General features: G+C 39.6%; 1 long non-coding RNA gene and 1 pseudogene across 1 annotated transcript; one reads left to right on the top strand and one right to left on the bottom strand.

Annotated features, from left to right (window-relative positions):
• LOC119843261 overlaps window positions 1–24,787 on the bottom strand; it is a 61,181-nt pseudogene that overhangs the window by 28,048 nt on the left and 8,346 nt on the right.
• On the top strand, window positions 6,572–24,727 carry LOC122456581. The gene is made up of 3 exons (XR_006275526.1): window positions 6,572–6,602; window positions 6,952–6,958; window positions 24,602–24,727. It is a non-coding gene; the product is annotated as an uncharacterized LOC122456581 (long non-coding RNA).

The raw sequence follows: 24,787 nt of genomic DNA, 5'->3' as shown, positions 1-24,787 counted from the left end.
TGAAAGGTTTTCCTCCTTTTCCCCCCCCTGCTGCTGGTGATGGCTTATCTTAAGTGATCACTCTCCTTTACAGTGTGTATGATAAACCCATTGTTTCATGTTCTCTGTGTGTGTGTGTATATAAATCTCTCCTCTGCTTTTTCCACCAAATGCATCCGATGAAGTGAGCTGTAGCTCACGAAAGCTTATGCTCTAATAAATTTGTTAGTCTCTAAGGTGCCACGGGTACTCCTTTTCTTTCTATGTTCTATATGTTTGGATTTCCAGTTGTTTTTTAGCCATGTTTAAAAATATAGTTAACTATTCAAAGCAATTTTGCTAGTCATTTCTATCTTTGAGGATGCCCAAAAAGGTAAGGATTCATATTTAGCAGAAAAAGAGCATGAGATTAATTTAAAAATAATTTTCCCTGGCTGAAAATTGCATGTTTGGACCCAGTATTTTACCTTCTTGATCAATTGCTGCTTCACCCTCCAGCTTCAGGAAGACATCTTCGAGGGTTGTCATGCTAAGGCCATAATTAATAACCCCTTGGTCAGAGTGGCTGTCTAGGCCACAGAACAGATCTGTACAACAGAATGATACATGTACCTTGAAGGCATAAGAAAATTAAAATTTATCTGGGCTAAATTGTGCTCTCGGGTATAGAAATGTAAATTCAAAGTAATTCCTAACACGCTTCTGTACTTGAAAGCAAAATTTAACCCTGTCTTCTAATCCTAGGATAACCATTAGAACTATGGGTTTACAGAAATCTCCAGGTCTTTATTTTTAATCAGTCTTTGATAATATTCTGCCGAGTATTTAAAGATTGAATTGAAGTTGTACTGAAATACATACGCTCAAGAGTCAAAAAAATACCAGGTGCCAATTTTGATTGTCCACTTTTAAAATTTTCAAACACCTTTACACATTCTCCCATGGTACCTCTTATGCATGGAACGAGTTCCTGGTAATGATTTGCAAAGGCAGTGTCCTCTTTCAAATGCATCTTTAGAACTCTTAGCTGCTATGATGCCTTAACAAACAACCCAGAAAGGTTTAGACAGCTGATTCACTGGGACCACTGCCTTTCCCAGTGACCAGTTTCATTTCTTTATTTTCTTGTGTTCACCTCATGCGTTTGTTTAATGTACCTACCTACCATTATTTTTCAAATTTCAACCTTTTGTGCATTTTCAGGCTCTGGCTAGGGCTGCATCTGTAAATGCCAAAATGCGGTAAGAAAGACTGTGCTTACAGTATTTCAAGCCCAGCTGGAAACACAAAATTAGTAGAACTCTTATGAGGGAGCATGTTCTCCAAACTCTGGCCCTTTGCAGACTCAAAGAAATATCAAAATTTAAAAAAACTAAACTGAAACTAAAATCTGATTCCCAGGGGTGCTGGAACAATTTGTATAATGGGGCTACTAAGAGCCATTGAACCAAATTGAAAAGGAGTATTTGTGGCACTTTAGAGACTAACAAATTTATTTGAGCATAAGCTTTTGGAGCTACAGCTCACTTCATCGGATACATTCAGTGGAAAATACAGTGGGGAGATTTATATACACAGAGAACATAAAACAATGGGTGTTACCGTACACACTGTAACCAGAGTGAACACTTAAGGTGAGCTATTACCAGCAGGAGAGCAGGGGGGGAAAAAAAAATCTATGGTGCTAATAAGCGATGGTCACAAACACTACCCTATACCGGAAATCACTGACACTATTCCTACCTACATGCCTCCAGCTTTCATCCAGACCACACCACACGATCCATTGTCTACAGCCAAGCTCTACGATACAACCGCATTTGCTCCAACCCCTCAGACAGAGACAAACATCTACAAGATCTCTATCATGCATTCCTACAACTACAATACCCACCTGCTGAAGTGAAGAAACAGATTGACAGAGCCAGAAGAGTACCCAGAAGTCACCTACTACAGGACAGGCCCAACAAAGAAAATAACAGAACGCCACTAGCCATCACCTTCAGCCCCCAACTAAAACCTCTCCAACGCATCATCAAGGATCTACAACCTATCCTGAAGGACGACCCATCACTCTCACAGATCTTGGGAGACAGGCCAGTCCTTGCTTACAGACAGCCCCCCAACCTGAAGCAAATACTCACCAGCAACCACACCACACACAATAGAACCACTAACCCAGGAACCTATCCTTGCAACAAAGCCCATTGCCAACTGTGTCCACATATCTATTCAGGGGACACCATCACAGGGCCTAATCACATCAGCCACACTATCAGAGGCTCGTTCACCTGCACATCTACCAATGTGATATATGCCATCATGTGCCAGCAATGCTCCTCTGCCATGTACATTGGTCAAACTGGACAGTCTCTACGTAAAAGAATAAATGGACACAAATCAGATGTCAAGAATTATAACATTCAAAAACCAGTCGGAGAACACTTCAGTCTCTCTGGTCACTCGATTACAGACCTGAGGGTGGCTATCCGTCAACAAAAAAACTTCAAAAACAGACTCCAACGAGAGACTGCTGAATTGGAATTAATTTGCAAACTGGATATAATTAACTTAGGCTTGAATAGAGACTGGGAGTGGGTGAGTCATTACACAAAGTAAAACTATTTCCCCTTGTTATTTCTCCCCCACCCCACCCCACCCCCCACTGTTCTTCAGATGTTCTTGTTATCTGCTGGAAATAGCCTACCTTGCTTGTCACCATGAAAGGTTTTCCTCCCTCCCCACCACTGCTGGTGATGGCTCATCTTAAGTGATCACTCTCCTTACAGTGTGTATGATAAACCCATTGTTTCATGTTCTCTGTGTGTGTATATAAATCTCCACTCTGTATTTTCCACCAAATGCATCCGATGAAGTGAGCTGTAGCTTACGAAAGCTTATGCTCAAATAAATTTGTTAGTCTCTAAGGTGCCACAAGTACTCCTTTTCTTTTTGCGAAAACACACTAACACGGCTGCTACTCTGAAATTTATCATTATGATGTCATATACCAAGAGAGTCAAATCCAGCAGTCCTTACTCCAGAATAACATCCAATCCCTGCAGCAGATTTTATTTAGACAAAACTTCAGTGGAAATTTTGTCTCAGTAAGGATTGAATGAATTGTTACCAACTCCTTGTGTGATATCAACCTCATGCGTTTGCTAATGTAATAAAACAAGTGGTTAGGAATAACTAACTGATTTGACAGTACCTACAGGAAGAGTTTGGCAAAAAGAGTTTAACAAAGGGCCCAGTCCTGAAAGGTCCTTAGGAACCTCAATGCCTATTGAAAGGAGCTGAGGGTACTCAGCATCTTATAAGAGATGCCCAGAATTTGAGGATCAGGCTGAAAAGAAAGATGGCTTTTAGAATGGAGTGCCCTCTGAGCCAAAAGCTCTTTTACCTGGGGAAGTGAATCACTTCTGCTTCATGGAGCATTTCAATACTAGGATTCTAGGAATTCGGCACAATAATGAGAAAAAAAATTAATTGGCGGCAAGTAGAGTCTGAATACCCAAGGCGTTACATCAGATGAAAGGTGATCTCAGATCATAGTGCCTTAAAAATAAAATTAACAGCAAAAATATATGTATTTTTCATAACTGGAACCATAGATATTGCATGTGCCAGGTTGAGGGAATGTTTTGACACCATGTCCTCAATACATTTTGAAGTTTTTATATTCATTCCAGTTAAGCTATATTAGAAAGCATTTATCTTTAAATTCCCAGAGATGTTGCTTGGTAGGAATGAAATAACATTTCTTCTGCTACTGTGATGCAAATTTAGCACTATCAGGAATGTTTTCCCATAAAATAAAATAAAATAAAATAAAATACTTTAAGTGATACCCAATCCCCCGTTTTTTCTTTAAAAACAGAGAAGATCCAACACATTTTATTCTCCCATATGAAATAAAAGCTTTCCGGTCTAAGGAAAGAGAAAAACAAAATAATGTATTAATGGACCTCACTTTCTGGAATTAGTTCTTCTTGAGTCATTAACACAATTAAGAATCTAAAGTTCAGCATCTAATAAGCAGATCATTGAACGCTGGTTACAAGACATGGAGTGATAATTCAAGAAAGAATGGACATTCAGAGGTTAGAGGTGAAGATAATAATTTAGGAAGGATTATTAGCAGAAGTGGGTTTTTAAAGAGGAATTAAGACAGATGGGGTGCATGGTGGACACATGGGAAACTGTTGCAAGAGTAAGAGCAATATGATAAAAGATAGAATGCTAAGGATGAAATAGACAAAGAAAAAGAACAATAAAAGGAGTACAGAAAGCAACCTGAACCTGACAGAGCAACAGACGCAAAACCTGGAGACATATGTCCACTGCTACAATGATGGATACCCCCCACAACACACCTTTCAAGATCCATGGGTTCTGAACATGCCTATCACAATATGTGGTGTAACTCGTCCAGTGCATTTAATGCCCCAGACAATTACTCTGCTCTCAAATGAACTCTCATAGAAAAATGATAAAAGACAAAAACACCCCATCAAAACACTTTTCACAAAGCAAGTCCTCCATGCCTGACCTCCCAAGCCTTGTCCTCAAAGGAAACCTGTATAACACCTTCAAAAGATGAGCCTGTGTACTTCAATTCATGACTACGCTGGACACTGAAAACCATGGACTTAACAGATACACTAATTTTATGGCCCCATTACCACAGTTTGTAACACACCTGCTGCCTACTAACACTCCATTGTCCTATGACTGCAGAAGTATTAATTTCCTGCTTCATTTTAAGTTGTCTCCTATAACATGTGTGAATCCCTTATGTTTTACAATCTGTCCCATCTTGTATTTATTTTGGACACTCTGGTTACCTTCCCCAGACCTGAGGAAGAGCTCTGTGAAGCTCAAAAGATTGTCCCTTCTGTCAGCAGAAGTTGGTCCAGTAAAGGATATTACCTCATCTACCTAGTCTCTTACAAAAAGAGCATAAGCAGCGAAAGGATACAATGAGCTTGTGGTGAGATTAGGTAAGGGGCTACTGTGGGTGAGGATGACACAGTAAGACTATTTCACAGCCATATGTACATTCAGAATTAGAATGGTATCTCAGATGTTATTGTAATGTTAATAGAGATGTGAAGGAATTAAAATAACCTCTGCCCCCAGATCAAGAGTAAGAGAAAGGAAGGATGCTAATATTGGGAAACGAAAGGGGAGATTATTTGGTCAAAATGGTAGGATAGCAAACTGGATACAGAGTTGCTTCTTCATTTGCAGGACATGACTGGTGCTTCAGTATTGCAGCAAAGCCTCCACATTTCTGACCAGAGGACTATTAAAATTATATATTTTAATTTTAAAAAAAAAGACACAAACACACCCTTCTCCAGGATAAATAGTCAATAGCAGATGGACATGAATTCACACTGTATGTGGTCCCTCGTAACCCTAGTATTCTAAAGCAGAACCAATTTACAGTGAACTTGGATATAGTGAAACTCAACTTAACAGTGAAGCACAAAGTCCTGAATTGCTTCATTGTAGTTCAATGAGTTTTTCTTCCCCTGTAAAAGCCAACCTTTCAGACCTGATTGAGTGAAAACCTCTATTAAAGGCAATGAGGATGAAATCCTGGTACCACTGAAGTCAATGGGAATTTTCACCCGAAGAATTTAGCCTGAGCAAGGTCCATTCTTAAAGAAAACTCTGCTTATTCCATCTACTTATAAAATCTTATTATCTAATGAGATAAGCTGGTCTCACCAGCCAGGATATCAGCTTCATCCATGAATTGGGTACTGAACAGAGTCACTCGACCAGCTGTACGTTCTTTCAGCAGGGTCCACACGAAATGACTGGAATGGGGATCCAATCCAGCAGTTGGCTCATCTAATAGCAAAACCTGCAAAGAGGAATGAAATCAGATTTTCACAATGTTGCCAACTCTCATGACTTTAGTGCAAGTCTCGTGATAATTGATGTTTCTCTTACAGCTCCAGCTGCTGGAGTCAAGTGTTTGCATGGGAGTCTCAGCTATCATGTTTTAACAAAGTTTGCATCCCTCTTGGTTGCAGGGAAATGATGGAAAACATGACCTGAGGGCACCTTATTGGCTCAAAAACCAGAAAGCAAACAAACAGAACCCCTCAATTTTTTTTTAAATATCATTATTTTTACATGAAACTCATGATTTTTGGGACTTGACTCAAGATTTTCAAACACTTGGGGTTGGCAATAGTGCATTCAGATCCAGTTACAATTAATAATTTTTGGTATATTTACAGACTTGAATGGTTTTAACTTCTTAATTTTCTTTTCAGGTGATTTTAACATCAAAATGCAACTCTACAAGCTTTTCTCCATGGGGACATCTAGGAAAGTTAATTTGAATTAACTAAAGGTATGAATTTGAAGTGGATTGGTTAAACCACACTAAATCCCTGTGTGGTCATTGTTATTCAGAATTAAAGTGGCTTTAATTAATTTTGGAAGTGAATTAAACTAAACTGAATTAAGGCCACTTTAATTTTGAATGACAATGTCCACACAGAGATTTAATATAGTTTAACTAATCCACTTTAAATCCAGACCTTTAGTTAATTCAGTTTAACTTTCCTGGATGTGTCTATGGACACAAGCCCTATGTCTATATTTTTACTGGTTTTCCTAGTTTGTTTGTTTATTATCCTTTTTGTTTGCGCTAAATATGGTATTGATGTATTCTCAATCTATCTTTCGTTTGTTAAGTGAATTTCAGTCATTATTCTGGAATCATTTAGATATTTTCCAATCTTGTTCCTTGGACAGATCATATTGTTTGAGATTATGTTTATAAATTAATGGCATGAAAATGTACTTTGCATGGTTTCAATCCTGCAAAGACTTACTCATGTATCCAACTATGCAATATGAGGAGTCTTATTGAAGTCAATAGGAGCTAGGATCCTCACAGGGTGTAGAAATAAGTATGTGCATAAGTCTTTGTGGGATCAGAGTCTGTGTGTTTAAATGCATATACGATACAAACACAAGTTGTGCATATGACTGCTCCTTTTTACCTGTGGATCTCCTAACACGGTTATCCCAAGAGACAACTTTCTTTTTTGTCCACCACTCAATTTATTAGCTTGGGTGTCCTGAATGCTGATAATATGCATCAGTTTCAAAACTTTTTGCACCTGGAAAATGACAGAAAAATAAATGTCAAGGACTGGTATGTTTAGGCTTTTGGGTAAGTAACTTGTAAGTAACCGTTTCACATAACTACAGTGGTTACACAACAACATGTGTGTCTGTCAGTTGGCGCTGGATGCTTTTTTGTTAGAAAACAGTGATGCAGCAAAAACAAGAGCAAGAAGAATTGTAGTAAGATCTTTATTAAGCATGCACATAAGCCAACGTTACATGCGGAGAGGCCTGTGTTTATCTGACAGCAGCCTAGCCAGGTTTCTGCTCCTGAGGTCCAGGTGTCACATTCAACAAGATCACTCCTGAAACCTCCAGTTCTACTCAACCTGCAGAACCTACATGGATTGAGACATCATACAAGAACACAAGTTCTCAGATTTAAAACCTGACTATTTCACAGCTACATGCCCATTCAGAATTAGAATGGTACCTCAGCTGTCATTGAAAAATGAATGGTGATGTGAAGGTATTGAAATAATCTCTACTATCATGGCATTATAATGGAGTGCAGCAAGGAAAGTGTTCTTGCCTCCCTGGTGTGGTAAAACTAAAAGGGTTATGTAGACACTTAGGGTACATCTACAAAGCAATAAAAACCCTGTGGCAGAAAGCCTCAGAGCCTGGGTCAACTGACTTGAGTTCACGGGGCTCATGCTGCGGGGCTAAAATACAAGTGTAGGCATTTGGGCTCATCCTGGAGCATGGGAGCTGAAACCTGACAAGGTGGGACGGTCTTGGAGCCCACCTCCATAGGAGCCTCATTGTCTACACTGCTATTTGTACAGTTGACCCGGGCTCTGAGACTTGCTGCCATGGGCATTTTTTGCTATGTAGATATACCAGATGTACCAATGAAGTGAGCTGTAGCTCACAAAAGCTTATGTTCAAATAAATGTGTTAGTCTCTAAGATGCCACAAGTACTCCTTTTCTTTTTGCAGAGTTTTAAAGGTACATGGAATCCTAAAGAAGCAAATAGGCCCTACTGGGACTTTCAAAAGTGTCCAAGCACCTATTTGCATCTATCGGGCCTAAATATCTTTAAAAGTCTGGCCCCAAGCTCTTTGGGCAGCGGCCATCTGTTCTGTCTAGCATAGCGTCTAGCACAATGGGGGCTGGGTCCATGAATGGGGCCGCTAGAAGCGAACACAAAAACAAATAATAATGAGTATTGTCTCCTCTACATGGGGTTCTGCAGGTACTCCTATTATCATGGAAACATGCACCTGTGATATTCTTATGCATAATGGGCTAGCTCCTCCATCAGTGTAAATTGAATTTACAAATACAGCTGAATCTCCACTGACACTCAGGGTCTTATTCTTAGACAAATTTTATACCACACAATTTGCATGAGAAAATGACATGATGCTGTGAAGTAGAAGTTCTTCCCAAGTGAACATATACTTACCTCAGCAGCTCTCAAACTGTGGGTCGGGACCTCAAAGTGGGTTGTGACCCTGTTTTAATGGGGTCGCCAAGGCTGGCGTCAGACTTGCTGGGGTCCGGGGTCCAAGCCCGAGCCCCAACGCCCGGGGCCAAAGTCCAAGGGCTTGGATGGGCTCAGGCTTCAGTGTCCCCCCCCCCCCCCCAGGATCGTGTAGTAATTTTTGTTGTCAGAAAAGAGTCGCGGTACAATTAAGTTTGAGAACCCCTGACTTACCTCATACTCTACCTCAATGGACCGAATCCCTTTGATTTCAGCAAAAATTCACAGATTTTCTTTCACTGTTAAAACTTCAAACTGAACGTTGAATTGTGGGCAAACCCCAAATAATGCTCTAATTTCTTCCAGATCCTCTATTTCTGATAGTTTGTACTTGTATATAATTGCAGAACCTGTACACGTGAACAAAGAAAGATTGATGAGTCCTTTGTTGTTTCACCCAAGCACATTTGAAATCAAGCACATTCTTCCTTTCAGTTTAGAAGTGTATCATCATACCATCTGATGGCTGGGAAAGTCCACTCAGGATGTTTAGTAGTGTAGTTTTTCCAGCTCCACTATGACCAAGTAATGCAGTGATTTGGCCTTCATAAATATTTAAGAACAACCCTAATATAAAAATAGTATTATGTTAGGATTAAAGTTTGTGAAGTAAATTAAGTCCTTCCTGTCTCTTTCTATGTGCCCATCATCAAAGTATGGTGTCCAGGTGCCAAACATGACAATTAAAGAAATAAGATTTCTATCTAAGATGAGATAAGCAAAGTCAGAAATTCAGAACCCATAATGTGGGTTGCATCTCCAGTAACCAGGTTCAAACTTGCAAGAAGTTTTTCATTATATTAGTAGAGAGGGTGCAATATCTTAAATTGGTTTACTCTGCTCACTCCCTTTTATTCTTAGTAAAGATAGAAATACAGTCATAGGGAAATCATCAGTTACATGAATTAGATTTTGGAATAGTCTTTCAAGCAGTCATGGCGGATACAAATTTTGCTTCTTTACTTCTTCCACCTTTTGATTTCAACATTTTTTACAGCTACTATTTTTCTTCTTATTTAATAGGGATTAAATGTTGCAAAGAAAACATTTGCAATGTCCTTAGATTAACATTTTAATAAGCTCTTTAAAGTATGGATAAGCAGAATTACTGTATCGCCTCACAATAAGAAAGAGCAGCCCTAAAATTTCAGAATCGATTGGGTTCATTTTTGATTAAAATCCAAACAAAAAGGTTTAAGAAACTTTTCATACCTCTCAAAACTTCTATTTTCTTGTTCTTTATTTTATATGTTTTTTTTAATATTGTTGAGTCTAAAGGAAGGGAAGCAAGTTATCAGCAGCGCTGGATTCCAATTGTTGAGTAAATACTGCCTTGCACCATAATAAATAATACCAACTTGCTCATATATAATGCTTTGCTTCAGTAGATCTCAAAGTGCTTTACAAAGGAGGTCAGTAACATTATCCCCATTTTACAGATGGGGAAATTGAGGCACAGGGAGATGTAGGGACTTCACCAACGTCAGTCAACAAACAGCAGAGCTCAGAATAGAACTCCGGTCTCTGGACTCCGAGTCCAGTGCTCTCTCCACTAAATCACACTGCCTCCCTAGTAATTTATACCTGTGCAAGGTAGTATATACCTCATCTGGTAGCCTTTCACAATCCCCTTTCCCAAGTGTCAATGTCTACAGAGAATGGAAGATCAGCCCCTTCATGTATAAAATGTATAACATTACATCAGATTGTCCTTTTACCTTTAAAGGCTTTGGGGATCAAATCTGAACTATGCTGCAGGTACAAGGAGTTTGGGTTCCCCCTGCCATAGGTATTTTTGGACAAAATTAGCATCACAAAACCAATTTACAATTTGGCTCAGTTCATGTAAGACTGGCCTGATTTGGTTCCTAATCTCATCTGCATTGTAACAGCGTTTGACCTAACTCTGTACTCTTACTTTGTGAAAGAACATATTCTCGCAAAAATCCCACATAGGGGAAAGCTGAGTAGGCTGAAGTAAAGCTAAATTGATCGCTGGAGCAGGGATAGCAACAGCAGCAAGTGTGCTCTGTTAATCCTCCGATACAATATGTAATCTGTAGGTTGTTTCTTATATACAGTAGTGTCTTACCTGATGGCTTCCTTCCCATCAAATTCTGGAGGCACTGGCTCCATGCTGTCATTGAAGATACGTTTGTGATTTTGTTCAGTTTCAGGTCTCTTACCAGCATAACCTCTCCTGATTTGGCACCAGTATGATGGCTTCAGGCAGAACAAAAAAGAATATTTCATACCATATTTGTCTAATTGGAAACAAAGACTATGAATCTTTAGTTTATCAAGGCATAGCAGACTAAAAGATAATTCATGGCATTAAACAGTTTTAGGGTCAAAAGTTTTAAAGGTATTTATGTGCCTAACAGTGTAGATGGGCACCTTGCAGGATTTTCAAATGTGCCTAGGCCCTTAGATCCTTTAAAAATCCCATTAGGCACCTATTGGTATCTTGAGGCACCCAAATACCTTTAAACATCTGACTCTTTATGGATTTCAGCACTGGGAAAATCCACCCCTCTATGGCCACCAAAGACCAATTGTTAGAAGAACTGGTATAGTTCTACAGCAAAATAGGAGGGCTAGGTGTGGTTGGGTTCATACGTCCATGTGTTACAGAATCCATTCTGGGCATAACAGCACATAAGAGACAGGATGGAATCCACTGCTTTCCAGATGTTCCCCCTCCCTCAGTACAGGTGGTTCATATAAAGCCTTTATTGAGGCTACTTTAATCATTAGGTTAAAGTAGCCTCTGTCCTGCAGCTGCAGCCAAAGGATCAGGCCCCATGGTTAATCTCTCAAGCACCTGTCCTAACTGTTAGAGCCAGGTGCTGGGTTCAGGATTTGAGCTATCATGAAAAGGAAAAAAAACCCCTATACACTCAAAATGGAAGGGGAAGAGGGAAATCACTCTTCCGAAACATGGCTGAATAATTTTGGCCAGTTTATCAGCTGACGGCAATGGCTTAAAAGGCAGGAGCATGTCATTGGTATTTCTTTAGCTTCCCTAGCTTTGTCTGCCATAGTCACAGGTCTGTGCTTAGGGCCCTGGCTCTTGGAATCATTTAATGACCTCTGAACCTCAGATACCATTTAAAAACATCTGTTCTGAGCCCTTGTCATTGCAAAGGAAATACTTGAGAATGTGACCTGAAGGAAACCAAATGCAGAAACATCCACCAGAGTCTATAGGTGTGAGGCGTTTGATCCATTCCAATAGGGTGCTTGTTCCAGGACCCACTGCTCTGAGGCTCTCACACTATGTGGCAGGAGGAAAGAGTGCAGTGGGCCCCATGCAAGCAGAAGCACCCTGGTTGCTGGGATAAGTTTTGTATATGCCCTTACTTGCTACTACCTCTGGGGGAAAGGGGGGTTCTGTTGCTGGGAGACAGGAAGGGGTGGGGAATGCTGCTGACACTGGAAGTGGTGAACAGGGTCATGTTGCAGGGGTTCTGAATTGCCTTAACTTTGTTATATACAGTTTATGATGCCAGAGAGCAGGTACTGGAGCAGTGGGACATTCAGCTTTGGATGATATTTTCATATTCAAGGGTCCAAATTTGATATGACTGTTAGTATTCCCAGCTGTGAACATCAGCCAAATCTGAACAACAAACTAATTGCTTGTCTCTGTTAATTACAATATATTTTAAAGGTTGAGGCTAATTAAAGTGTGATATGAAAGCTGATTCTTGGTTGGCCTTATTTAGGAATCCACACTCAATCTATAGTCTGTTGTATGGAAATATTGTTTAACACCAGTTACAGATGAAAGAGACATTAGCAGATCCACCCAATGTGGGATGGTAAATTCTAATTCTACGTTTTCCTTTGTTCAGCATTATTCTATCATCACTTACACTGCTTTGAAATAAGTGGGGGCTTGCGGAAAGAGAGGAAATTATAGGCGTAAGTCTATGTATAAAAACATATACAGAATTTTAATTATAAATATACTTACCAGGCGAAACTTTATCAAAATAAATAGCCAATAGCAAATATAAAACACTATCAAAAATCAGTAGGACATAGGCTGTAAATACAGCATATGATTCCTCCATAATGTTAGAAAAATAGAAACCCATTCCATATTTTTCTAAATGTAAAATCTGAAAGTAAAGAACAAAGACTAAGAATCTTCAGCTGAAAAACCAGGTATGTAAGGTCAGAATTTTGATGAAATTTATGCAACACAGTTATCCAGAGACACTTTGGGAAGTCCAGCACTACATTACCCCACACTCCTTTTAGTTTCTTTTCCTCACTAGAAATACATTTCTACTAATGATAGGGAGCGTGTACGTTTTCATTCAAAAGATTAAAAAGTGCTCCAGAAACAGATTCACACCAGCAAAGTGCAACCTCATATCATCATTTTGGGGCATGTGTCAGACTCTTCTATTGGGGGCAATATAATCCAGTACTAACAAATTACATTCATATATCATGATTGCTTTCTTCATAGGGGAAACTGTAGCAAACGGACAGTTTTTAACCAATGTGTAGGCATGCGTGAAAACTGCACTTGCTGGACACTTGAAAACTAGCAAGCAGCAAACTTTTTGGGGCAGTGTTTGTACAGCACCTAGAACAATGACACCTTTAAATGCTACCATAATACATAATAAACAGTAACCTAGCCTGGCAAATTTCAGGCACATACAGCCAATTAGCTACCAGTTACAGCTTTACTGCATGTGTGTTCCAAATAATTCACCACACCTCTGAGACTCCAGTAATAAAGGCAAAGGGGCAGAGGAGACCCAAAGCTCATTCCAAGGTTGCAGGAAGTTTTTTCACCAATGTAATAAAGTTCAGACATGCAGAGAAAAAGGTGAGGAGGAATCCAACAGAGCTGGTGACTTTAGGTTTCTTTAAGAGGGAGCTGAGCATGAAACAGAAGTGGATCTGCAGATAAGGAAGCTTCTAGTTAGCAGAACACATTTCCATCAGAGGTTTAAAATGCATCGTACACATTGTGTCGGACATGCTAGAGAGAGGCATTGAGTTAAGAGTTGGCCTTTAGGAGACAAACTGAAGAGACTAAAGTCAGTGGGAGTTGCACCTGTGCACCTTAAGATGCTGCCTATCCTCAGAAGTTCATGACTTGACTGGCTGTAAACACTTCAGACTGAAACTAATTCATATTCAGGCCCCTGGGGGGTTAGGGTTAGGGTTAGGGACACCAGAACATGGGGTTTCCTCCCTGATCTTCTTTGCTAATTGCCATTGATGGACCTCTCCTCCATGAGCTTATCTCCCTCTGAAACACCTGGCATTGGTCCCTGTCAGAAGACAGGATATGGGTTTAGATGGACATTGGTCTGACCCAGTATGGCTATTCCTATGTTATCTAATTCTTTTTTGAACCCAGTGATAATTTTGGCTTTCACAACATCCCTTGGCAACAAATTCCACAGGGTGACTATGTCTTGTGTGAAGAAGTACTTCCTTATGTGTGTTTTAAACCTGTTGCCTATTAATTTCATTTGATGACCTTAGTTCTTGTGTTATGTGAAGGAGTAAATAACCCTTTCTTACTCACTTTCTCCACGCCATTCATGATTTTATAGACCTCTACCATATTCTCCCTTAATCATCTAAAAAACCCATTTAGACCCATCATTTTGTCTGTGATGTTGGGATTATATTTTCCAATGTGCAGTACTTTGCATTTGTCAAGACTGAATTTCATCTACCATTTTGTTGGCCAGTCACCCAGTTTTGAGAGGTCCCTTTGTAACTCCTTACAAAATTACTCAGGATTGTTAAATCCAAAGCAGATTGCATCATCCACATATTTTGCCACTTTGCTGTTTATCCCTTTTTCTGATTCATCAGTTACTGATTCATGAGAAGACCTTCCCTCTTATCCCATGACTGATTACTTTGCTTAAAAGCCTCTGGTGAGGAACCTGGTCAAAAGTTTCTAAAAGTCCAAGTACATTATATCCACAGGAATGCCCTTGTCTATATGTTTGTTGACCCCCTCAAAGAGTTCTAGTAGATTGGTGAGGCATGATTTCCCTTTATAGTAGCCATGTTGGCTCTTCTCCCAACAAATCATGTTCATGTGGGAAATCTTGATCAACATCATGACTACTGTAGTTTAAGAGCCGAGTGGAATCACGCTTTCATATTCTATCTACGAATGTGGGGAAAAAGGGGGGGGGGAGTTCAAAAAGTTATATGTGGGCAGTTTTATTTCATAAAATTAAAGCAGCATGCAGCACAGAAATCATTTCATTATTTACTGGCCACTAAAGGATTCCATGGGCACAGACATTATGTGTTGCATCTCTCAAAGTTCTGTAAAGAAAATCAGTCTTCGTGGATGGATTTGAGATTAGAATTTACTTTTATCCATAGCCCACAGAGTCTGGTGTCTGTAAATTCTTCGGATGGCAATTCAAATAATGTCCAATTATGAAATTAAATGAGATTTAGAGAAATTGCTTCTTCAATTAGCGTGACTATACAAAAGCTACAGTGTTGGGCCACTCTCCAATCTTCCCTACGACTAGTAGCAATGTGGCTCAAAGAAATTTTATAGTTAGAAAATGGAGAAATTTCATTTTAAAATCCCAACTTACAGATGCTATGCCATAAAAGAAAAACAGAAGTAATATTGGAAAGAAGCTGCTTGTGTAGAAATATTCATTAACTGTGACAGCTGTCAGAAGACTTGCCATAATCAAAACACAAGCAGTATACAGCAAACTCCAGGATAACCTAAAAATGAAAATATATTGTTATCTTTCTGGATAATTGCTGTCATGATTTCAGCCATATGGTAAACCCCATTGTTAGTTCAAATACTTAAGATATCCCTGGAAAAGCCACAGCAACATTTCACATACAGTTGTCAATTAAGGCATTATACAAAGGAGATTGCCAGATAATGAACTTGGGAACCCATCTATCCCTCCCATGGGAAATGAGCAAGAAGGTTGAATGGGAAGGAGAGTTCTGCCAGGTCTCACATAGATCATACTCCTTAATCTTTCCACCAATGGAGGTACCGTTTGTCTGATTCACCATCACCCCCTATCCTCCATAGAGGACCGGCTGTCCCCAAACACCACAGATATCAGGGGACCAATGATTTGCAATGTCATCTGCTTGGAAGCCTCATCCATCTGTGTCAGCTATGGGTCTCTAGGCCAGCTATGACTATGCTGCCAGGACTCCTATACCTGGCGGGTACTTGGTAGAGGTATGAGAAGGGGGAAACACTACAGTCTGTGGCTGTATTATATTTTTGCCCTCATTTCCATAAGTCTAGTGAGAGATGATGCTCATTACCTCTGACCAACCATTCTGTATGCACAGAGTCTAAAGACAAGGAGGGAAAGTTGCCCTGGAAGTGTCCAAGAACTCAGCCCTGTGAAAAGGGGAGATCTATACATAGTTCTAGTTGGTACAGTTGGGTCCCAGGGTTTTTAAGAAAAGCAAATATTCTAGATTCATAGGTGGCTTCCACACCTGTTGTCTTATTACAGGTCTCATATGACATTGCCTCTCTTTCAGGTTGCAAAAATCAATGATATCATCAGCTCTCTCTAACCTCTGCTTAGCTTCCTAGTGTTTATTCCTTTTTCTTCTACTTTTATCCCCTTTACCATTGTTATATTCCCTATTGATGTTAAGTATAGACATGTTAGGCACACAAAATCTAATAAAATTGGGTAACTTTTTAAAGGGCACCAGTTCATTAAATGGAGGTTCGCAAGTTTTAAGAGTTACATTTTTTTGTAAAGTTTTCCAGTGGAGTTACTATTAGGATTTTATCCTAGAAAACTGAAGAAGGCCTCCATCCCCTTCAAAAAATATTGGCAGTAGCAGAGCAAGATTCCACACGTTGCCCCAAACAATGCACCTCGATCACATTCTCAAGGGACAACCTCTAACGGTAATGAGGTAATGTCCACTCAGCTCTTGGCCTCTCCGCTTAGGCTATCCATAAGAATGCCAATCTAATTGAGGTTGGCTGTTTTCTTTTTGAGAGTTCCTCCTGCCCATGAGAAGCTGGACTGAAACTGTCAATTCATTTTACAAATACTGAAGAATATATGTATTCTGGCAACTATTAACTTAAGACAGTAAACCTATGCACTTCAGCTACTTGTGTTACTCACCAGAAGGCTGCATCCTGTAACCCCATAGTCTTCATCAACTCCTTGAGCTTCCTTTTTTCTCTTGTAAGACTGATTGACAGAAAGTGCATAAATGGAGAGAAACACATTGCAACAGCAAACATGATAAAACTGTGTTCCAGGGTAATTGATGGTTTGAAAGATGATGATCCCATATGGACACCACTAATCGATTTCATTTCTTCCCAGACAGAATGATTTGTCGTCATCTAAAAAATTCAAGTTAGCATTTAATTTAGTTTTATGTAATGAAATATGGTCATAGTACAAGGTTATAACATGTCACTTAATATTGTGAGTGGTGCTGTAAACTGATCGTGTATTTCTGACGACAGCTACCTTCTCTTTTCTGGCCTTGAGAAATGCAGACTTCCCCCTTCAGGTCTATTCAAAATACTGACACTGAGATTGTCTTCCTAGCATGTTGCTTTAATTACTTCACCACTTCTCTGCCTCCCTACTCTGGGTCTCTCTCATCTTTCCATCAAACACCACATATCCAGTCTTTTGAGGCCTACTCCTGCTCAACCTATCACCTCTTGTATGTTATATCAAGCCAGGACCACGTGCCTCCGCTCTCCCAGCAATGACAGCCTTCATGATTCGCGAGCTCAGTTCTCTCTCAAGCACCTTCACTCTGTCTTCCAGGCTGCCCCTCATTTTTAGGAGGAGCTCCATGATAAATCTGCAAAGCCACAACACTCCCCTCCTTCAAATCTCTCCTTAAAGCTCACTGCTACCGCAAAACACTCAATAGCAGGGGAACTGACATGCTGAGAATGCAGCTTATTATACTAAACAATCATTTCAGTGTTGTCTTGGTCTCCTCTCCTCTTCTCCCTGCTGGTTTTAATTCATTTGGGAGCAAGGATTGTCTTTTCATATGCCTAGATTGTAAAGCTCTTTGGAGCAGGGACTGTCTTTCTATTACATATATGTACAGTGCCTAGCACAATGGGGCCTCTAGGCACTTCCCCAATACAAGACAATTACATATTAAAATTGTTAGTCTTAGTACTAACACTGACAACACTAAATTTCTCAGCTAACAACCTCCCTTTCTGAGTTTATAATGTTGCACATAACAAAATCCAGTGCTAGGACCCATAATGGAGACGGGCGGAAAATAAGAACTTGAACAGAATAGCAACAGGGCAGAAGTCTATGAACAAAACATTTAAAAACATTTCTTAAAAAAGAAATTAGGTGAAGTCAAAGCATAAACCAACATCAACTGCTCTTTAAACATCATGTGTTACCCAGGAGGCCACACTCAATGATCACAGTGGTCCCTTCTGGTCTTGGAATCTATGCTGATGCTAGAAATGACAATTGTTTCCATTGCATATTGCAGCCAAAAGCCTTCAAGCCGTGAGTAATAGATGTGAGATAGGCCTTGAGGCCTGGCTTGTCAGGGATGTTTCTGTAAATATCCCAGTAGATGGAAACTGTCATGGAGAGTTGGCTCTTTCCTGAGCCTTCATGAATTTGAACCTAGGGGGAGGTTATTGAAGGTGCAATTGGGGGTTAGGTGCCTAAATGCCACTTGTATCTTTTAAACCCCCCCCAACCTTTGAGGCCAGGTTACCTTAGTGAGAGCCCCTCTCCTCTTTGTCATTCCAACAGTGCAGACCAGGTTGTGCATTCTTGCCAACATTCACCACGTTTGGTCTGCTGGGGACTGGCTGCAGAGAATTCTCAGAGGTGAGACTAACTCTGAAATTAGCATCCTATGCTGATCTGAAAAAGCCCATGTTTTTTAGCCTTCAGAACATGCTTCAGGGGCTCCCCGTCTATTCTCTCAGACCTTTAGTGGGTAAGAGGAGCAATTATCCTATTTTGTAGCTTTCTAAAATGACAAAAGGCACCACTCAGAATGCTCTAGGCTCCCCTGACAAATATTTCAAGACCAATATATCATCAAAATAAATAGCAACTCCATAACACACAGCACAGAAATAAACCAAGCTATTCACTGTCCGGACACACAGTCCCTAACAATATTTGCTTATTCAGCAGGTTTCTTAAAAAGGCATGCCGTACAGCATGCTCTGAAGTTTAACTGATTTGTGTCATTGTAGACCAAGGACGAGGGGCACATTTCAAAGTAAAGAGGCCCACACAGAAAATGCCCTTCCAAAAGCCCCTCCTTTGGGCCGAGGAGAGTACTTCTGCAGATCTTAACTGTAGCAGCATCGCAGAGGGAGAGAGGCACTCTCTCAATTAGGAAGGTCTGAAGCCATTTAGGATTTTAGAGGTCAATACCAACCCTTTCAACTCTACCCTGAAACCTCAGATATCCAGCCCAGATCATGGCACATAGGTTGAGCCTGCTTGCAGCCAAATACTCCAATTACCAAACGGACTCATGTATTCCACACGAGCTTTAGTTTGAGTGGATTTAAAAATGTAGTCCCAAGTAGAGCTGTAGTCTCAAAAGGGCAAAGGAATTAATTACAGTTGTGAGGTCCAATAGTCCATACTGGAAAGAACAGTTGCAACCTCCTTGCCAGATTCAAATGTTATAAAGTGGCCTTGGCTACTTCTGAAAGATAATCATCCAGCTATAATCTGTATGTCAGTATCTGTTAGACGTTCCAGTTGGATTAGGGCCATATGCTGCTGGGCACGAGTGAGTTGCATTTCACTTGTGGTCTGGGAAGTTCTTTGTGTCAAAACGTTTTGTAAGTTTTACCATTTCTATTTTGTGACTTTTAAAACTGATTGTAATTTTGCACAGAGATTATGACGGGTGCATGTTTTCGAGATGAAACTAAAAGCAGTCAGTTTCTGCAACCCATTCAGGACTCTGAGTTATTTCACACATTGTTCTTTGGTAGAAGCTCTCGACACAAGACGATCCATCACTTTTTTTTTACATTGTAATAATCCCATGCACTAAAAAAACCCCTGATCATAGAAGAATTTATTTTGCTTAATGTTTAAGGGTAAGGTAGAAGAAACAGAAAATAATTTCAGTGCAAGAATTCTGCTTACTTCTATAAATAGCAGCATCAATGCTTGATTGCAGTGATAGAAATCCTCTGTACCAATATCTTAAACTATCGCAGTAATGTCCGGAAAAGTTATAACAAGAATCTGCAAAGATGAAAGGCCAAGTACATTACTTAATTGTGTGCAACAATCATTTTAATGCAATATCAAAGTTGGGACTTTAATCCCACAAAAGTCAAGAAATTCAGATTTAATGGGACTACAATAATAACTCTGCCACAGCAGCAAGCAATTAGCTCCCAAGGATAGTGGAAATATCAAAGGATCAACAGTGCATTGGACTAGTTCAGTGTCATCCCATGGAATAATAGCAGGACCTTATTGCAGTGGATACACCTGACAGCGTTTCTCTTTGCTCATTGCTTCCCACCTTAGTGCCTTAAGTGCATGTGAAATGCCAAACCTCCCATTTACTTCAGTGGCACAGGATCAGCCCCATACTAAGGATCTGGGCATATTTTTTAATTCTGTAGATGGTTTACAACCTGCCCAATGATTTAGCGTTTTTAAAGTTTCCAATTAAAGCTGCTTGACTGCGATCTTCTGCTGGCCAAAAAACCCAGAACCCAAAATCAAAGAAGAAACCAAAAAACCTGGTACACCATTGTCTGCAGTGCTGCAGGCATTTCCACTCCCTGCTGCACAAAAGTGCTGCCCTGAACAACTGCTGTTCAAAGTGAGAAGTGAAGACAGACTCTCCATGGCAAATCAATTCTTCACTTCACTATGTAGCCTCCTGAAAGAGCACAGGACTGAGGACACTAGTTCAGTCCTTATCAGCCATCAGTTGCTAAATTTTGCTAATAATTTTCATTATTTATATGGAGTGTATGTGGAGATGTAAAATAGACTGTAGGGCAAACAGTGTAAAATGCATACTAATCTACACCACAAGGCTGATCTGTCATGCATGGACCCTACATGATGAGACACAGGAAAAAGACTGAAATGGAATGTAACATATCAAGTGGGATGGAATATTTTAAGTAAAAGGGAGAAATATGCCTAAATCCTCAATTTTAAAAAAAAACCCAAAGTTTCTACTGTATGTATATTTAAAAGAAAGTTGGTGGTGTTGGATTTTATTATTTTGTTACAAACAATAAAACAGACTTACATTTGTGGTTCTTTTTAGGTCAGAAACTCACATGTAGACTAAGGGCCAAATCCACTTCAATGAAGCTACGCTAATTTACGACAACTGAGGATCTGGACATCTTTATTACCTATCTGTCCAAAATGCTCATTTGGAGCAATCACATTGCTGGGAGGAAATCTGAGGCAACAGGAGAAGTCATCATTAAATACAACCTCTACAATTTCATCGTTCAAAATCCATGCTGCCTCCAGCACTTTTTCATCTTCCATCACTTCTGTTTTTATACCTGTGGTTTATACAAAAACCGTTATGATCAATAGCTACAACACTGAAAACATGAGCACAGGGATTTTATACATCTAGCCAGTTTTGCCAGCTGTGCGTTGTTCCCCTCCGAATCTCTGTTCTCTAGGCCAGGTATATTTGTAGATGCTTGGGTCACATTCAATTTGATCAGCTGGGAAAAAGTGAATAAGAAAATCTTAAATTGAATTGCGAATGCAACAACAGGTAGGTATCTTACTCCACAGATGGCACTGTATCTAGAGTTATCTAGAGATAACTACTGTATAAATATAGAGATAGAGATTCTCCCAAACTAAAACTCAGGATCCAACACCCACAAACTTCTCCTAGAAACAATGTAGAATCCATATGTAGATATACAACTGAACTTCTCAGCTGGTCCTTATCTCAATAATGGATTCAGTGAAAACCTAGATTCTAATACAGGGCACTCCGTTTATAAGAATTATTGATATAAGCATCAATCACATATAGTGATCAAAATCACTGGGACAAAATCATTTCTATACTAACCATAGTAAAATACTCTACTTATAAGAATCATTTAGTGGCACACTGACTACATGTAATATGATACTCGGTCAAGAGCAATGACATGTAATAAGCCAATAAAGCTGTTTTGAATTTGATGACATCTCGCTTTTTTAGGCATGTAGCGCGTACAAAGTATAATCCTTGTGTAAAAAAACAAGTTGTGCCATTTATGTGAGAGTTGATCGACATAGCAGGAAAAAGAAAGACGCTTTCTGCAAATGAAAAACGCCATCTTCTGGAGTCCTGAAATAGTCCTCCCAAGACCAGCCAAAGAGATGCTGCTCAGAAATTGGGCATTCCACAACTTAATTGTCTACGATTCTCAAAGCAGGGAGTGCATCATACAAAATAAAGGAGACAGAAAAACAATAGGTGCCTTGTCTGGCCGCATTGTTGAGGCCACGTTCATAAAGTGGATCAGAAATGTCAGAGAGAGAAATACCCCCCTATGTGGACTGTTGGTGATGCAACAGATGATGATGCAGAAAAACTGGTGGTGGCCCTGGGTGTTACCAACCTCAAGGCATGCACTGGCTGGTTTGAGTGTTTTCAAAAACAAGATGAGATTGTTTTTAAGAGAGAAGCCAAAGACACAGACATTAAGTCGTGTGAAGAATGATTAGAAAACTAATGGATCGAAATGAGACATGACTTAGTTGAAGATGACATTTGGAATATAGATGAAAGTGGAATTTACTTTCGAGCCCTGCCTGATGGCACTCTCACTTTTAAATTAGACAATAACAAAAGAAGGAAAGAGGTCTATGGAAAGAATTACTGCTCTATTCACCTTTTCCATGACTGGTAAGAAAAGGGACCTTTTCATCATTGGGAAAAGTCAAAATCCACGGTGTTTTAAAAATGTGAAATATCTTCCAGTCCACTATGCTGCCAAGTCATCTGCCTGGATGACTGGGCATCTATTCGGTGAGTGGCTGAAGGATTGGAATCAAAAGTTGGGGCCATGAAAGGAGAAAGATTATGCTACCTGGGGACATCTGCACAGCCCACATGACAAAAGGTGTAGCACTGAGGAATATCCAACTTGAATTCCACCCAAAAAGCACAACTTCTATCCTTCAGCCATGTGCCCAGGGAGTTATCAGAACTGCCAGGGCATACTTTCATAAGCAAACGGCTCTCACGGTGTTTCACCACACTGATGATGAGAACAACAAAGCTACTTCTGTGGAAATGGCCAGGAAGATCAATCTTTCAGATGCCATTTTAATGCTTGCAAATGCCTGGTCTGACATCAGTGCTTTAACAATTGCTAGAGAAAAGGAGGTCTGGTGATCGCACATATGGCGGAAGCAATTCTTGTTGAGCCACCAAGACAACTCAATGAATATGAATTTGAAGAGCGGATTGACGATGATGACAATGCTTTTATTATGCAACCTGTTTCTGATGACGACATTGTGACTGAGATCAGAGACCATTTTGAAGTGAAACCTGAAAACGATGCAGAGGTGGACTCTCATGATGACACGGTAATCATCCCATCCTTGACCCAAATGAAGGATGTGACAAAAACTAATGGTCTATTGTGCAGGGGCTTCAATGATTATAAACTCCTACATCACTTTGGAAAGGAAGATATGGTGATATTCAGAAATAAACGTTAATGTGAGCCAATACTGTTAAATGGTCTGTTTTGTTGTTTTACATTGATGTTTAAGCTATAAAAGTCAGTGTAATGCACTTTCATGTGTTACATTTGTTGCTGTTTGAGAGATTTTTAAAATTTACATCTTTGGATCTTTACATTAAGAGGTATATAGCTCCAGTAACTTACACTTTGTGTAAAGTTGTAACATGCACAGTATTAATAATGCCTTGAAAAAAAGCACCAGCTACATGATTGGGTAATACATAAATAATAATAATATGTTGCTCAGTTAGAACGTTGGTATGGTTGGTAGAATGTTGGTTTTGTTCCACGCTGAATATGTTTAAAGTCTAAAGAACTTAGTTACGGTAAATGAGATGTTTCTCAATTGAATAAAAAAAGCCAGTTGTTTAAAACATAATGGTTGATTTAATCCATTCTTTGCAATTCTGCTTGTAAGAATCAATTGCTAAGAAGAATCAAATTATGCAGGATAGGTGTGATTCTTATAAAAGAAGTGCATTGTACTCTAATTACTGGGAGTTTGAAATCTGGATCACAGTTTTATGGCACAAGCCCCATCTCTGCTTCCCAGTCAACAAAAGGAGGAATTTTATATCATCATTCTAGGGAAAGTTTCTGATCTGAGTTATTTATTTCTTATTAGGTCCCAAACCTGGCACCACATCTGTCACCTGCAATGCCAGCTAGCAGCTAATCTATGTAATTTATAATCAGGTATTCAGTGGGAAAGCATATATTGTTTCAACTCCGCTGTCTTCCTTTCTTAAGCCCCTTCTATCACTGCTGGACTTCAAGGTGCAGTTAATGAAGTTTCTAAAAAAATGAAAGAACCATTAAAATTCAGTCAAGTTTGTCAGAACGTTGCTTGTGGATCAGGCTGCTAAATATTTTCATGAAACTGAATTTCAGGAGTATTCCACAAGGGAATAAACATACGTTTCCCTTGATGCTGTTGTGCTGTACTGTGAACATTTGTTAGCATGATCCACCAGGAATGGAAAATTAGTTACTATAATTGACTGTTAACACCCCTCTTAATACAAAAAACTCACAAGCATTCAGAGAAAATTAGAGGTATTGAATAACGAATATACAACTATCCGTGACAACGAATGATAGAGAATATGGCCAAAAGTAACAACTGGATTTAAAAAAAAGAATTATGGTAGATATATTCATGGAGAATGCAACTACATTGCTCCAGATGTCCCTAAACTTCCAACTCCCAGAAGCTGGGACTGCATGACAGGGGCTGGATCACTCAAAATTGCCCTGTTCTGTTCATTCCCTCTGAAGCATCTGGCAATGGCTGTTGTCAGGAAACAGGATACTGGGCTAAATGGACTGTTAGTCTGACCCAGTATGGCTGTTCTGATGTTTTTATGAATAT

The sequence above is a fragment of the Dermochelys coriacea genome, chromosome 14 (genome assembly GCF_009764565.3).
Source record: "Dermochelys coriacea isolate rDerCor1 chromosome 14, rDerCor1.pri.v4, whole genome shotgun sequence".
Taxonomy (NCBI): domain Eukaryota; kingdom Metazoa; phylum Chordata; order Testudines; family Dermochelyidae; genus Dermochelys; species Dermochelys coriacea.
The sequence above is the reverse complement of the archived record's forward strand: the minus strand, read 5'-3'. Positions and strand labels throughout refer to the sequence as shown.